The sequence below is a fragment of the Leuresthes tenuis genome, unplaced genomic scaffold (assembly GCF_036924035.1).
Source record: "Leuresthes tenuis unplaced genomic scaffold, fLeuTen1.0.hap1 SCAF_21, whole genome shotgun sequence".
NCBI lineage: Eukaryota > Metazoa > Chordata > Actinopteri > Atheriniformes > Atherinopsidae > Leuresthes > Leuresthes tenuis.
The window spans coordinates 26,791,189-26,809,359 of NW_027325375.1; positions in this window are offsets into that span (position 1 = coordinate 26,791,189).

An 18,171-nucleotide genomic window follows, 5' to 3' on the forward strand; every position below is an offset into this window, starting at 1 on the left:
TTTTGACTGTAATGAACACAATTTATGGTGACTGTAGAAAAATTTTCCTGCTTGAGATTGGACACTTTGACGTAATGGTAATGGTTTTGAAAGGAGTCAGTTTTCCATATATCTCGTTGAAGAAGTACATGGTGCACCCTGCAGAAGGCTGTGATGACGGCTACACAGAGGTAATAGAGGACCTTGAAGTGTTTCTGAAATAACAAATGTCAAGGAGGATGGATGGTCACTCTATTACCCTTTCTTCATCTTTTCCAGGAGCTGCCAGTTTAACAAATCATTTCAAAAAGTGCTGCTGTTGGATGGTTGGGCAGATTTTATTATTTACAGATATTTTGAAAACATTACTGAATTTCTAAAAACAGCCAGAAAACACATCAGTGCAGTCAACCAGCATTTTTTGATGACAGGGAATGTGCAGGTAATCAAAGATTCTCGTGAAATAGGGATTAGCCACAGTGGAATTTTGTGTGATGATTGCACACCCACATTAATTTGTTTTTAACTGTCTTCCATCTGTTGCCTCCACCCTTCAAAAACATGTTGTTTTTATGTGCCTAAAGTATTTTAAATCCTGTCAAAGGACTCAGAGCTCTATTGTCATTGTCAAAATAGTACATCTTAAAGTAAAATATGAAATAACACCTTTATAAATTCTAACAACTAAATGCAACTTTAACTTCATCCAAAGAATCCACATTTAGTTCTCATTATTTTTCCTTCTGAGTTCATGTTTTCCACACAGTCTCCACTGCACCTCCTTCATACTCACAGATACATTGCTCTCCTGTCCTGATTTTTAATAGCTTTTTTCTCATAAGATTGTCTCTGTATTCCTGATCATATCTCACTGTGGATGCTTAACTCTCACTTCTGTCAGCCCAGAATCCAAGACTATAAAACCCTTCAACAACAGTTCCACAGCAATATCTCAGGGTCGGTGACCACTGCTTTCGTTGTATGATGTAGAGTTTACAATCTGAACTTCTTGAAAAATGTTCTGTATGACATCTCAGCAGAAAATATCTCATTCTGTGTGGTGAAGCTGTGTGCTTGGTTTTGTCAGCTGCATTCCTTAGTTTCATGCTTCACTATTTCCTTTAATGTTCCCTCACTGTGTGAGTACTTGAGTTCTTAATGGCCTCCTTGTGTTACGCTCAGTGGAACAGTCAACAGAAGCATGATCTGGGCCCATTTTTGTATTTTTGTGCTTCTTGTCTCTTCTTCTGTTATTCAAAACATAAAATACTTCTCTGTCGGCTCCAATGGTACTCTTGGGCTCCTTTTTTGTGCTCCGCTTATGACAGTGACATGGTATAATACAAAAGACCGCTGTATAAACATGACCAAAGGAAATGCAGGAAAATTTAAGGTTATGATATACAAAGATAAAGTAACTTTCACCAAATGAATACTACTACAGCTGTCACAGTGAAAGTTGCCCTTAATGGTGTGGAATCTAGTTCACATAACACAGCCAACATTGGTGTCACACAATAACACGAGATAACAACACTCTTTTAGCTTGTCCCTTGCCCGAGAAATCGCAAGATCAATACCTAACCTTTTGCATTCATTCATTCAGCATAAACGTATGTCTTAAAACACCATTCTAAGAATAAAATAACATGGATAACAGGACTAACATGGAGGCATTACATTTTATTGTGACCGATTTAATTTTTGATTGTTGATTTTCTCAGAGGTCTTTGACTCTGTACTGGCTGTGTCCCATTACACAGATTACTTATGTGAATATTGCTCAGAAAGGATGCCAGATCTGCTCAATATTTACAGGAGACACAGTGGTCTAGATTGTAACTCCTCCCTTAAGTGCTATCTATGTGCCCTTAAGCAAAATATTTTATATTCAGCCACTCCAACAAAACAGAAAAACTGTGACTGCTGCTCCCAAGTGTTTCTATGTGCCTTAGTGCTGGTAAATAACAGCAGGGCTCAGTAAATCTTCCCTAGAAAATATCCCTTACAAAACATTCTGAAAGTTATAATAAAAAAAATGCAATTCCATTTTGCCTTGTGCCTGTATCTAACTGATGGTGCCCAGCAGAGGTCATCTGGTTGACTTTGACCTCACTGAATGGCCTCAGGTGTGGAGCAATGATGAGTGCTATGTATCTGGCAAGAAAAGGCTGCTTTACAAGCAGCTGCTGTGTTTTTATCCTTCCCTCATTCTCACAGGAGCTACACAGAAAAGCGGCACTGTAAATTTTCAGAAAATCTGCACAGTATGCTGCTTCAGAAGTCATATAGTGTCTGTACAGAAGAAAAACATACACCTTTAAAAGAGAATGCCATGTCTTACAGGTACAATTGTAAAGTGAATTATCTAAATTATCAAGAGCTTTTTCATTTCTTGCTAAAAATTAGGTTTTGCAGTTTTCATTTTATTTTTTGTTACATAATTCTTTGGTTAGCAATGAGTGATCAGATAAAGAAAGCTGCAGGTCAGGAGTCTTTCTGTGTGGAGTTTACATGCTCCTGCTGTGCCTGTGTGGGTTTCCTCAGGGTGTTCAAACACGAGTTCAAACACGTGTTAGGTTAGGTTAACACATGCATGTCAGGTTAATAAGCGATTCTACATTGACCACTGGACTGAGGAGTAGAAGTACTATCACAATAGCAGTCCAGTCTCACAAGGAAATGTGTATTAGGTTAAGTTTGTTCACAATTACAAAATGTAATAATGCCATTCATGGACATAACCATTTGTGAGAGACTGCAAAAGAATAGTGAGAGGACTGTGGAAAACTTTGTGTTAGATGGGTCTCTGTCCCATTGCCTCTTGCACTGACACACCCCTCAACTGTATGTCTCCTTAAAAGGAACCTAACAAACAATCAAACAATTGTACTTTGACTTGTAACGATATATCTGGTGAATGTCCTAACATATTGGGAGACATTGAATGTAGCTGACAAGTCCTTCTGGCGCTACTAGAGAAAGAATAAAACACTATCAGAACTGGGAGGAGTCAGTTGCTGCCACTTTTACCATGGCAGTAACCATGGTTACTACCCTGTACAAACATGTCAACTTCATATGCGGGGAGGGTCTTTGGGGGCAGAGCTGAAGTATAGCTGAGGCTGCAGCGTATCGTTGTTCATATTTTCAAACCAAGTGCACGTTTTTCTTAAGCAAGTTCTGCTCTGAAAAGTGGATACATACTGTGGATTTAAATGCAGTCCACCTAGTGTAATATAATGTTATAGTGTCATACAGTAATGTGTATTGTAAATTATTGAAGAACAGAATTAGATAGCAGTTTTGCACCGCAGTAAGAAGCAATTAAAAAAATGCTGCACTTTGCCTGCAAAGTTGTTGCCAATAAACTAATTCAAATGTATGATTAAAAATGTTCTTTCTTTTGTTTTTTTCTCTATAAATAAAGTGAATACTAAGCCGCCACTGTTTGTACTGTCTACCTTACATTAGTTATTATAACTCAGGAATACGTCTGGGTTATTATTCAAGGAAACTTCAACATGCCAAAGCCAAGGATTTAATGACAAACCATCTCACTGGCCTGGAGTGGTCTCACTGCAGATAACTGTGGATCCAAATAAAATGCAAACCAACTCAAATTGTTGTTGTCGGTGACGCTTCAGGGAGAGCAGGATTTTGGTCAGATTCTTTCATTGTCTGGATATTGGTTTTGAGGGAAACTGAGTATAAATTGGTCAAAGTCATCCAGGTGACTTCAAATTGGGTTACTTCATACTATTAGGGAAATTATGTTTTGTTTTGATTTGTTTTATTTTATTTTGTGTTGCCTCTGAACTTTCAGCAGCCAATAAACCTTCTGCACAGCTCTGTTGCACATTGTAATATCATTCAGCTGTGCGACAGAGGAAAATGCAATAAGCAATTATTCTGCACTTGTGTCAGCTTTTGAACATGTGCTCTTGAGTATTTGTGGTCTCTGCTTTTATCAGAGAGCAATTCCCAGGTAAACATTAGTGAATGACAGAATGCTTATGAAAACCATAAGAAAAGTTTTTTAAGGAAAAAAAAGTATTCATAAGAATAGTCGTGAGTTAAACTGTAAGACTTAAATGTCTACACATTTTTGGAGGCTGTTGTGTTAGCTGTCAGTCATTACATTGGTCTAATCTTGGTTTCTATGCTCCCATAGCAACGGGATCTATATCAACCCAGGCTGCAGCAGCAAAGTTTGTTTAGTTTTTAAGTAATGGCAACTAGTGTGTTTTCTATCAAAACCCTGGGAAAAAAAACATTTTTGTAATATGTTGATTGATACAGCTTTTTTTCTCAATTGTATCGTATCTCTTGATATCTTATCAGTATGGGTAGGTTCTCGCAGATCTCTACTTAAAGCATGAATTCTAAGAATAAAACTTATCAAATGCAAACATTTACCCAGATGAAAGCCAGGGAAAAAAAATCAATAAAGAGTAGCACATTGGCGTTTCCAGCTCAAGGTGTTGCTAGAAGCTGAGAGGTGAGTCGGGTGCAGCAAAAGGCAGGTGGAATAAAGCGACATGGGATGAGAGCAGGAGGGGGTGATAATAAGGAATCCATGTGACTGACTCACAGTGATGGGCTTACCTGGCTATGAATATTTCAGACAGCAGTGAGGTGTGTTATTACAGCTCAGTGGGAGCACTCACAACATGGGGCGAGACATGTGCTGTCACAAGATAGGACTGAGCACAAAAAAAACACACAAACAATGCTTTTTTTTTCCAACATTCACAAAGAACACATCTCAAATCACTCAACCATGTTGAATAGCAGAGTGGCAAAATGTTTTCATCAACCAACTAAACGCAGCATCTTCCACTGACATGGTTCCTTAAATCAATAAACCAGCCAATCGATAAGCAGGGAAAGGTTTACGTATGATCGGAAGCCCAGTTGTGCCAGTAGAGACAGTAAAATAAATCCATGCACTACATTTTGCTTCAGTTGGAACAGCCCCACATGCCAAGAGGACGATTAAATAAATATTCTGTTTACATGGACTGGCTGCCCAGGGGTCTTCAAACTAGTCCAGAAAAGCAGCTTCGCTCAGCTAGCTAACAACCCAGAGCCTGAAGCCATTCTCATGTATTCCCTCCATTATTTCACCAGCTCCTGCCTCTCAAGAAACCATCTCTTTCATAAAATACAATTTGGAGATGAGACTGGCATTGGGTGATGTGATGGGGAGAAAAGTGTTGGTTGAGAAATTGTTTATAAATGGGCTTTAGATATCCTTGATTGTAGGAGTCCTCTTGAATATGGATTGGAGCTCACAGAAAATACTTAAATTATGAACACTGTACAGTACAGACAGAGATGGAGTGTGCAGGGAATGCCTGTAATTCTGGTGTTAGTTATCATGGCTACAACCAGAGTTTAAATTGAGCTACAATATCCACTTTCAAATGTCACTCAATTCAACTAAATTAAAATAAAGTTGCTCAGAAATTATCTAAACATTCATTATATGAGTTTGACTATCTTGAATTAACACAAACATGTGACAAAGTACCAAGACATCAGTTAGTCTTCTCTGTGTTGACATTAGACATGACATGTCATTGTATTCTGCAGACTTATTATGAGCCAGCTATAACATCAGTATAACAATCCATATAGTTTGTTTCAACCAACAGTTCCCAGTTCATTTTCTGCTCTGTTTAAAATAAATGTTCAAGTGACCTATTTTTCTCATGAAAGATCATATCAGCCAAAGCAAACTCTGATACGAGTGTGCAACATGGTAATGAGTTTAAATAGCACGCCACTTCAGGCACCTTTCGCGTGTCATTTATTTGCCTTTTACGCTTGTAATGTGTCTCATTTTACGGCGTTAGAATAACACGCCAAATGGTTAGAGTTAGGATAAAAGAACAGGACACGGTGCCTTCCTCTTACAGGACATTGCGTGAAACGACACAAATCCAACACAACATTTATTGGCATGCATTAAACGCCTTTTTATAGGCACCTTTTATTGGACCAGGCAGGAATGTGCTAAACCTCACATGTAGCATCCAGTCCGCAGGCTACAGAGAGGTACTCCTCACTTTATTTGTAATGTGTAAAGCCTTTTCTACCCAAATTGCAAAATTCAGCACTCCTTTTACATCTGAGCAGGGGGCAATTTTATCAATGTAGCCACTAATCACATTCATAGTGTCACACTTTTGCTAATCTATTAAAATAATTTGAAATCAGCACAATGCAGGTAAACTCTAATTCAAATTAAACCATTTAGCTAGCTGGTAGGGCTTGAGCTGGATCGTATATCAGAAAAAATCAAATGACGGATGATGGTATTAAAGGTTAGCTTGGTCATTTCCTAGCTTTAACATCATTAATTTCTCTGGAATGCTCGGTGGAAACTTTTTTAATCTAAATCATATTAGGATCCTCTCTGCCTGAGGTGGTAGTGCTGCACTTACAAAACTGTTTTATTGCCATCCCTAAGTGGTTTTGAACACTGCTGCATTCAGAGACGAGTTATCTGATCAGAATGTTCAATTGCTCAGGTACAGTTTAACGAATTGCAATAGCAGGCCATAGATGTAACATTTCTATGCTTTTCTTTCATATGTAAGCTTCTGTATTTATAAGAATTTGCATGTCACTGCCGCTGATAAGCCCACACATTTGCACCTATGGAAACCCTGAAACAGCCCACATGAAAGATCCCAATTTAACCCTTTGCTATGACTTCACTTTCAGTTTATTTGATCTTTTGCATATTTAAAAAGCAGCAAACTGTAGAAAATTATCAGAATCTCATAGCATTGCTGTGATGATTAGGCTGATTTTAACCACAATTTTATTTAATGTGACGTTCCTTATTTTTCAAACTATTACAGTTTATTAAGAAACAATTCCTCCTGGGTGACTTTCAACATGGCCACCTGAAACAAAGGCAAGCAGAAAACAGTCAGTCTTATGCATTATACATAATCCCTTAGTTATTCATTAGAATAGGACACGTATTACCCTGTGTTTAACCTTGAGAGCACTATTAATATTCAGCAGATAGTGGTGTTTAAACAGATCCAAAAATAAACGCATCACTTGTAAAAGTGTGTGAAAGATGTGGCAGCAGCACATGTTTCCTAAAAAGATGTTTAATTTGAAAAACTTATCACATCCTTGCAATTAATTTAATGCTGGTTTTGAAATTTCTTATCAGCATAAGTTTAATATAAATCATATTTTCATTTTTAAATTAAAACCTAAATTATTTATTCTTTGGCAAATACATTGAACATGGTTTATATAAAGAATTTAATTCATTTGAATGTAATGTAAACTGGAAAAGGATCTCATTCATGTCAAATGTTTTAAAAGGCACAAATAAATCCTCTCAGAGTAAACTAAATGAATTACAGTGAACAACTAATTCTCCTCAAGTAGCCAATAAGTAGGGATGAACATGTTTGTCTCCACATGGTATTTTTGATAACAATATAACAAAATATGTAGAAATTTGCTCAAAACAGCTTGTGCTTTGTAGCATATTCTGGGTACCATAGTCTTATGATAGAGCAGATAAAACAGGGTTAAAAACTCCTGTTTTCTCTATATTTGTTGAGAGATTAAAGATGGAGTAGAGAGTCCCTAATCAATTCAAGAATTCAAATGATCTTCCGTCAAAAAAATGTTGACTATTCCCCTGCTTTTGTATATAATACATTTGGGTGGTCAAGTCTGTAATACAAGATAGATAATGTGATACTACTTAAAAGATAAGTCTTCAAATAAGCCAGTGGATGTTGCTGCAGGAACTATTTGTGTTCTCATTGATATACAGTAATATTTATGCATCTCTGGGGAAGTCCAAACTCAATATCTTACAGGGCCAATTTAATTTTTTACTGCTTTTCAGGGAAAGCTAAATGACAGTCAGAAGTCTGCTGGCGCAATAGAACTGGGATAAGTTAATAAAGGTTTCTTGTCTTGTAGGAATAAAATTCTACAGCTCAGTTAATGCAGCTTTTGAATTAACGTGATGAGCTTTCTGTCATGGTGACAGGCACAGAATTTATTGGTTTGAGACTCAGCAGAGATACTCAGAGGAAGCCACTGCCTTTACTGGCGTGAATGGCACTTGTATAATGGACAAACAGGTGTACAATCAACCTGCATAGGTGCTCTCACAGAGCAATTTTTTACACCTGCCAGAAGGTAATTTTGGTGGAACAGCAGGATTCCCGCCATTGTATGTCTAAGTGTGTGCATGACCTTTTCACACATGAACAAAGCATTCCACTTATGCAATTTAAAAACAGCGCAAGCATCTCTTTTTTATTTATTTTAAAAGAAATCACAGATTGCTCACTGACAAAAAAAAAATTTTTAAATTGATTATTTAATTTTAGATTTTAATAAAGAGCAAAAATAAATAGTAACAACTTAAACTGAATGCAGTGAGTATCATTTGCATGAGTATGTACACATATTTTGGAGATTAGAGGGAAAGGTTGGAAGATAAGCTCCTTACAACCTCCACTGGTTCTCACTTTAGTCATTTATTCTCAGCTCTTCTAATGTGTACAGCCCTGAGGCTGAACTTTCCCTCTGCAAAGTTGTAAACACTTAACATCATGATTACCAAACATATGCTGGCAAAACTCAGATATCATACATGCAGCCTTCTCTGATTAGTCTAAAAAGAAGGACAATGTTGTTTCTTCATCAGTTTTATTTGGATAAGTGGAGATGTTTGGACACTGAGAGAGAGTGGAGCCGGGAGAATCACTGCAAATATGCAGAACTGCAAAATGAATAATTAACAAAAAAATTGGTTATGCTACCAGTGGATAGTTCAACCAACTCTCACCTAAATGTCATACAAATAAGACTGATTCTTTGGAAAAGCCTGCAATGTGGACCGTGGTCAAATTCTCCCTCAGTTGATACCAATAAGCAATCTAATAAGACTCATTTCAACACATTCTCACCCAATGGCATGCATATACTAACCTCAGTGAAACATTTCTTTTTAGTAGTACACAGACTGAAAAGACTCAGGGAGTCATGTCTGTGAGGTTTCTGAAGCCGATTTGTGAAGATGGCGCTCTGTTCAAATGACATCACTAGGGCAAAGGTCCAGTCAGAGTCATAAAAAATCATCAAAAATATTGGAAATTAACTTCATATTCAAAGCAAGCAGTGATGACAGATCTGACAAAAAATAAAGATTTTAATGATGACATTATTATTTAGACTAACTGCAGGAATGACTTGACAGAAGCTGTCAGTCAAAACTTTAGGTTCAATGGATTGTCCTTGTCTGATATGCATCAAACTTTGATCGTTAAAGTTTAAGCTGGGCAAATACTTTCCTGACCTTTTCATTACAGGTTATCAGAAGGAAAACCAGAGCTACCGTCTCATGAAGCTTATTTAGGCAGGCAATTCAATTGCTGCTGCACAGTGTGTGTGAGTGTGAAAGCAGAAAATATCATAATTACAAAGCTTCTCTTTGTGCTTTGTCTTAACAGTGGTACAGCATACAGGAGTAGAACTGATTATTGATTGATGATAAATGGACCAAGCAAAAATTGTTGAAGAAAAAAGCATCACCGTTAGATTTTAGATGGAATGATGTCTCATTCCTCTTGTGCATGTCATTCATAGAACACCCTCTCTGCTTTAAGCAGTATGTGTTGAATGACTTGGTCCTTCCCTCCGCTGTTGCCAAGGGAGCTGCAGTGGACATACATGAATAATCTGGAAGAGCTGTGTGAAGTACTTTATCCTCCAACAGTGCTTCCAGCTCTGGGCAAAGTTGGAGGTGGGGCTAATGCCACGAAAATGTACTCACACAGTGAGGAAAAAAAGCTGCAGTTCCTCAACTACTTAATTAGGAAAGGGAACAGATTTCTGCTTTGACACCTCAACGTGCTTTTTTTCTTTAATTTTCTTTTCAGTATCTCAGCCAAAGTGATGCGGTAAAAATCAAATGAAAATAAGTGTCATGTTTCGAAATTCATCCCAGATCTTAATCTTCAAAGAATTTGCACAGCTGGCATGCCAATTCATTGTCTCTGATAACTTGAAGTCAAGGATGAAATTACATTGCTACCGTTACACATCTTTGGATATAAGGGTGAGATTTTTTTGTCAGCTCCTGTCACATCTGAGCAGGCTAAAGGATATGGTCAAATCTGTAAAATACTTCACATCAGCATTTGTTGTGAACGGTTTACTTAGAATTTAAGAAAAAAAAGAAAAAAAGACATTGCTGTTGCAGATCCCTAGAGGGCGAGTTGAGTGACCTGCCAAATCTAATTTCTCAGTGTGTGTATTTACCAGAGTAGCTATAGCAAGGGAAAAATGTATTGTGTCAGCGCCTGGCAGTTCTCTGCATTATGGAAGTTCAGTGACCCATTATGTAGTGGCGGGGTATGAACTGTTGTGCACAGCAGCAAAAGTAAGAATCGTAAAGCTATTTGATGGCCAACTGCGAATTTGCATATTTGGCTCCTGCAGTGCACAGGCTAGCTGTTGAATGGTTTGGACACCAAAAGGTCAAGCTGTGTCTGGCTTCTATTGGTGGAGTCACCCTCATTTCAAGGGCTGTTTTCTGGTAGAGCTGAACATTTTTATTAGAGTATGCATACAGAAACTACACCAATATTCTAAAATAATGTCCTTGACACTGTCCTTGGCACTGTCCACAATCTTTTAACAGAGGAGAAACATATAGGTTCGTACATATACAAAGTATAATGAAGAATAATGGGGGCACTCTATATTATTGATTTTTTTTTCTTTATTGTGAAGGCTAAAGTGTGTGAATTCTATCATTCAATCAACAAATGCAATAAGAGTGAATCCCATCTCTTCTGAGGAGTACAAAGACTGCTGGAGCAAACATAGGACAATCTGATTTCCGTCCTTTGGACAATGAGGCCCATCACTCAGTATCAGCTGTGTAGCACAATGGATCATATTTACACCCAGACAGCAAATTGGGGCTCCAGGGACAGGCACAGGAAGCGGAGGTCACTTGACCAAACACAACCCATGCAGGCTTGTGAGAAGAAAGCAGTGGCTATACATCATGCCGGAGGCCATCCATCACTCGAGCCGCTCGATTTGAAGCAGCCACTTTGAGATTTGCAGCTACCTCCAACCCTTAAGGGACGAGCTGGTGTCAGAGCCAACACTATATACTCCTCAGAGGCGTGACACTCTGTACACTGGTTATAAACGTCAGGAGGCAAAATGTCATCATACTCATTTAACTATGATTATTTTCCTTGGTTACGGTCAGGTTGCCATTACACAGCATTTCTGTAAAATTCAATAAATCTACGTGAAACTATGCTATTAATAAAAGATTTACATTGAAAAAGCGGTGTCCGTCATCCCTCTGGTTGACGGAAAAATGAATAAAAAAATAGGCTAAAATATCCAGTGGTTCTGTACGCAGACTGTGCCAAGTTTAGCCAATTATCTTTTTATGATCAGTCTGATACAGACGTGCAGTCTAGTACTGCGATAGCTGGAGTATATTTTAAACAAATAGAAAAGAGTATGTACCTTTCATGCATTGTTATGTGAGCCTAAGGAGATTGTCCTACATGCCAACAATAAAGATGAAAGTGCCTTTTAAACAGATTTTCCTATCATAGTAATATCGTTATTGCTATTGTTGATCTGTGAAAGGAAAAGTTTGCCAAAAGCTAAAACTGTTGGTTCAGCAGCAGTCATTTTTTTAAATTCATCATTATTTTTTTGTTTTGTTTGGCTGCGAAAGAGCCCGAACAATCCAATTCATCCCCACGCCGTGTAAACACCTGCCTATTGATTCTTATTTGTTTTGGATAATTGCTTTACTGCTTCAAAATGTGTGATGTGGAGATGTCGTGATCTTGAACCTCTTTAATGCACAATTACGTTGGTTTTTTTATATTTCAAAAAGAGGTTAATCAAAGACATGTTGCTCAAAATTAAGAGAGCACTTTTTACAGACTAGTCCTACAGACATATTTCACATTGGCACATATTTAAAACAATGGAGAGGCGGTCAAATGACACCAACCCATAAGCTTCTCCATAGCCTTGCCAATTACAAGTAGTTTTCCTGCCGCCACATGTTGTCAGAGAGGACAAGATGGGTCACCCCACAGACAGGTAAGGGAGATCTGTACACAGTGGATATCATGAGAAGGTGTGTTTTAAAGGGCAACTCCGGTATTTTTAAACCTAGACCTTATTTCTGGCATGAAAAACGTTTATCTACTCATCGAGAACAGTTTGGTGAAAGTCGGCGTCCTTCGGAAGATATTCATATTCCTCGAGATCCATCTAATGGAGTGAACGGGGCATTGACGATGCAGGCATTATCTGTCTTACCGGAGTTCCCCTTTAAGGCAAGCCACGATGTTTTCCGTACCCTAACCACATAGTATTTAATAACTAAACCTAACAAAACCATAGACGAAAGAAAACAGCATTTAAACCAGCAATTAAATATTTGCAATGCACTGCATGATGCACAGTGAAGAAAGGAAAAATATGCTTTCCACAACTTTATGCTAATTGCTGCATCAGAAGTTCTGGTTTGTTCATACTCCAAATAGCAAAATCTAATAAAATCAGTATTAAAACTTGAAACTATGTCTGACGTCGTAAAGAAAAGTGGAAATGCACAAAAACAAATACAATTTTACAATAGGCCACGTTATCATTTTTGTTGATGTTATTATCTCCGTTGCAAACGTTGCCACTTTTTTAAAATGAGTGTCTGAGGGCCAAATGGAGACGGATCTCTTTCAAACTGCCGGGTTGCAGATGCAAGAGACGAGATATAACAAACAGAACAACAAAATAATTCAGGTAAGAAATGAGAAGACGATGATAATTCACTGAAATGCTGACCGGTTGGTCTGTGTATGGGGAGTTTCAGGCTTGTAGTATGCATGCTACTTACTCAAAGTATTTAATTTTTCAGAGAAATAGCCGAGTTAAAAGCAAATTCAATTCTATCAACACACCCTTTCTTTTATTGACAGCAAGGCAAACATTGGACTGCTGGCAAGACAGTGAGTTGGCACTGTCTTCAAAATTTGGGAAATTCCATTCAGGGGATTCTTATACTCCCCTTATTCACTTCAGTGTCTATCCAAAGGCAACTTCTGTATGTTTTGTGTCATTATGCATTAAAAGACACCTTTTCCAACTGTTTATGTGTGGAATGGACAAGACCTGTTCTGACCTCAAGGTGGTGGAACATTTTTGAGAATAATGCGCTTTTCTGCAGAATAGTGGGAGCATTTTCGTATGTCCAGAAGTCATTGTTACATTTGACTGAGTAGCTGTGGCTGTACCAAGACCGGTCAGTCCTGTTCAAATGAAAAAGCTGCATGCACACTTAGCTTTGACTGTGTCTGTGAATTTTTTTTGTACACTGTGCTGATTGTACATTAATTTTAAAGGAAATGGAAACCCATGTTTTAGAACTACCCATGTTCATGTGTGTGTTACTTAGCCTATAAAGCACCATTCACATGCGTAACCTGCCTTAGAGATTTGTACGTTTGCAATGGTTTGAAGATTTACAGTCACAGTTCTAGAGTCTTTTGAAAACAACTTCTTCATCCTGTTAAAGTACAGAGAAAGCTTGCCGCTCAGTTGAGATTCATATTTTGTTTAGCATGAAAAGCAGCAGATAAGATGACAGCTCCAAATTACATCTCCATATATTTTACCTGGCAGGGAGAGGGGAAATAAATGCATATGCCCTTGTAACGAAGGAGGTCTGTTGCAGGTGGACAGGTGGTGGAGATTAATTTGTGCCAGTGGAATGGGAAGGGTTCATGCATATACTGTACAGCAAACCTTGAGCAATGGTGTGGAAAAGAGAGGAGAGTGGAGGAAACACAGAAGCACTTCTGTCTGCGTGCCCTCCAATGAGAACTGCTAAGGGTGAAGGTGAGGAAATATTATACATAAATGGATTCACCTGAACTTAGCTGTGCAGCCCATTTTTATGCTTGCAAAGGTCTCAGGAAGAAAATAGGCCTTCCATGCTGATATAACGTTTCTTAACAGCATCACCTCCAGTGCTGATGCTGAATAATTCAGAGCCTATTAGTCTACCATTTGTCTGGACATAAAGTCTCCTAGCAACATTGCTAGACTTGTGATTAGGTGGGTAACATGTCACAGAGAGCACTGCTTTTGCAAGGACAGTATTCCCATTCCTGGTCAAAGACTAATACCTATAATTTAACGCCTAATATATCTGTCTGTCTATGGGGCGTTTCGAAAATTTTCTGTAAAATTTTAACGGAAAATTATCTTTACATCTTCAAGAGATATTCATATTCTGTGATGACCTTTTCCTTAAATTCAACCACAGAAAGCAGAGGGGAGCAGAGCAGTTCAAACACACTTTTTCACAAAATCAAATTAAAAAATGAATGCGGACGCAGTAATAACATTATGTATGCCCATAGCATATTTTGCTAATGATGTGTGCAGCTTGATCATATTTTGATACAGGCATGCTTGCTCACTCTTGGACTTTGAGAGATTGTAAATGTCAGCGGCTTGTCACTCAGACTCATTCCCACATGGGCAGTGAGACAGATCCTGCTAAAAGGGAAGACCAGATGACAGGACGGACATTAGTATCCTGCCTGACTCATTCAGTGTCTGGCTGTCAATCTCTGGATATATTTGAGGCACTACTTTACCACTTTATGCAGCCTCAAATTTTTACTCAGCTCTTGATTATCTCCATTAAATACCTCACAGTAAGATGGTGATTGGTTCTCCTCCTCGAATAACTGTTTAGGATCCTCCCGTTGGCTGAAGCTTCAAATAGCTTTCCTCAATTTCATGAGGTTAATCTGAAATGGAAAAGAAATGATATTTTAGACTCAGGGATTAGATGGAAGTGAAAATGTCTTTCATCTGGTCGCAGTGAAAATTTAAGACTCAACTCCTGAGGAATGTCAGTGCAGACATCAGATATCCTGTGATATAAAAGCTCTGCTTTAAAACAAATCCACAATATGGCTGATGACAAACTTAAACATTCATCCTGTTTTATTTCTAGCACAATTTCAGTTACTTAAATTGCACTTCTGTGACTAGATCATTTAACTGATATTAGTACGACTACAACGATTCAAAGACTCCCTGTGAATTAAAAACATTTAATTTTGCAGAACAGAATTTGACAGCAGCACACAAAATATTCAAAGATCCTGTCATTAAAGAGACACATTACAGCCACCACAGGCTGTTTATTATTTAAATTTCAGTCATAGAGGATTATACTGTACAGTTCACACCGGGTTAATATGAATCCACCACCTGGAAATAGTAATATGCACATGGTCTATGACAACAGCTTGAATCTCATATGCATTCCAGCAAAGTCCCTTTCATTCTGCACATGCCAAGCTCCAATGACACAATACCAGTCCTCTGCCAAATGGCCGCTAGGCTTTTGTATGATTTAAAATAAATTCCACTTTGAGAGGTAATATGTTTCTGTGGAGATGATGCAGTGCAGTATCCTGTGGTTTGAATAAAGTGACTCAAAAAACACCACTGACTTCCATCTGCTCGCTGAGTTATGATTATAAAGTCTGTAATTAGATGCATAGTTAATTCTTGCTATCTATCAGTTTATAGCTGTGTTGCTTGTAAGTTAGGAGGTGAAGACCACCAAGCTGTCAAGTGCTGGCACCGAGTACAGAACATTTTATCTCTCAGCACAGTGACTCATGCAGGGAAATAGTTGAAGTATTTGTTAAGTGTCTTGTAATGTCACCACAATGTGTTTTTTCGCAACACTCTTTGCAATTAAAGTCCTCAAAATTCAAAGAGAAACATATTCTGCTTTAAATTTTTCATCAAGAGATTTACTCTTGCAGTCATAGGACATCCAAAAGAATGTCAAAAATAATTAGAATCGGCCACTTAAGGTGTCTTTGAGACTGCAAGACAAGCAGAATGAAGAGTGCAGAATGCAATGACCATGAAGGGGTACAGGGCAGCTTGGCTGCAGCTCTCAGAAAACAACAAGGCATCACAGTTAGAAGTGGGATATGGGATTCAGGGATCATCAGAATTGCCTTCAATACATGAATATATAGCAGCTGGGGAAATGGCAGATAAAAATTTGGTACCTGACTCAATATTTTTTGACATTCCTCCCATTAGCAATCACAGACTGCAATACATGTAGTCCTGTAGAGCCCATCTGATTTTATTACTGAATGTTTTGGACCACAAAGCTGGGATGAGCTAAAGAGAAAAAAGATACAGGAGAAGGAAAATAAGTCTCTTTTAAAATTGCCCATGCTTTGTCATGGGCCATTTGAGATTGTAAATAAAGTTTTGCAACAGAGATACGGCAAACATTCTCCCACGAGCACTGCTCTCCATCACTGAGCAGCTGAAAACACAAGTAAGCCATTGAGTTCAGTAGTGTTTGGAATTCTAATTATTCAGGTTATTCATTGTCATCAGATTTTAATAGAAGACATATACCGAACAAGCCTAAACCTTTACCCCATAAAGGTTCTGTATATAAGAGCATGATCAAATTGTAAACAATTTGCTTTTATTAAATTGTGTATTTCATGTATTCAGATACATGTTTCTCTATACTGTTTTTAACCACTGACATAGAGATTTGGAAAACGTTAGAAATGTATTGTATTGTCTTGTAATTTTATTTTTTTAAATTCAGATTCACAGGGTTTTTAACATTAGGAACTGGCCGCTAAAGGTATGATGGTGACGGGGAAGTGGTGTGCAGAAATGCACATTCCCTGGTCAGATTAGACAAATAATATTCTGGTTGTTTCATGTTACATCCAACGCTGATCTTCAAGGACACTGGTGTCTTATCTCGTCATCTTGGAAATAGGTTGCCCAACGAAAAATATAATACTAAGAGAAGGTGACAGACAACACAAATGAAATCATATCACTGTGCAGAAGCTGGCGCTCAAGGCGATGGTGAAACAGGTAATGTCCTATCCTTCCCACTGAGAAAAGCAAGGAAGAACGGCCATTTACACTTTCAAATCCCTTAGACGACGTGGACTGCTGTAGAGTGCATCGTGAGTATTCATTCCCCCTCACCCACATACACACAAGTAAAAGCGACAGGGGCAGCAACTCTCCTTTGGCAGTCACTAAGCACTGAACAGCTCTGAGAACAGCGGGAGGCATTGGCCACCTGCATAGTGTGGAGTGGAGATAGAGACAAATTCAACAGTGAAACCCAGTGATAGACATTTTCTTTTTCCACACCAAGGATTTTAGGAATTTGTTTTTCTAGGTTTACACTTTTCTTGGGTTTTGTAGTGGCATGACACAAAATAAATCACAGGTTTCCTGTTGCTTTGGGCGCTAAAATAATTCACTTTAACAGTGGGTCCCACACAAGAGGAGAAACTGCTTTATTGTTCCCCAGGCCCTGCAAAGACCTATGCAAAATGTAAACAATGCTTGAGCTTACCTTTGAGCCTTGTTACACAGCCCCACCACTGTGCAGCGTTCATTAGAGTGGAAATGATATGTGCAAACAAAGAGAGGCGCCCGAGTAACACACTCTGCTGCTTCTTTTCATCTCAGAATTGCAAATGAATGCAGCCTCCTCACCTGGTCCCTGCAGGCAGTGTCCCAGTGCCTCCAATCAGTGCTTTATTGACAGCAGGCATCCAGCACAAAACTGGGAGCGCTAATGGTTGAGGATTATGCTTGATAAACATGTCCCCTTCAAACTGCACCCACTCATATTTTACTGCCTGGCGGGGTGGCCTCCAACCAAGGTCAAAATAAGGAGATGCTGGGAGACACAGCTGTTCAAGCTAAGACTGGCACAAATTTCTATTTAAAAACCAGACATGACTCAATCTGGCTCTCCACTATCTGCTTTGTTCATTTCAAACACTCATCTATGTGCATGAAGACGAGCAGGTATGTGGTTTTACATAATTTCATCTGAATTCCTAATGACAAGGAAAGGATATGAGGAAACAATGCTGGTGCTGCTTACTGTACCAGACAGTATTGTATATTACTACACAGGGCCACCCTGTCCATGGAGACTCAGCATCAGACTTCCAATGCAGCACATTTCTTTGGCCCTTCTGCTCTGTTTAAATAACAGGGATGGTGGCACCGTAAACACAGACT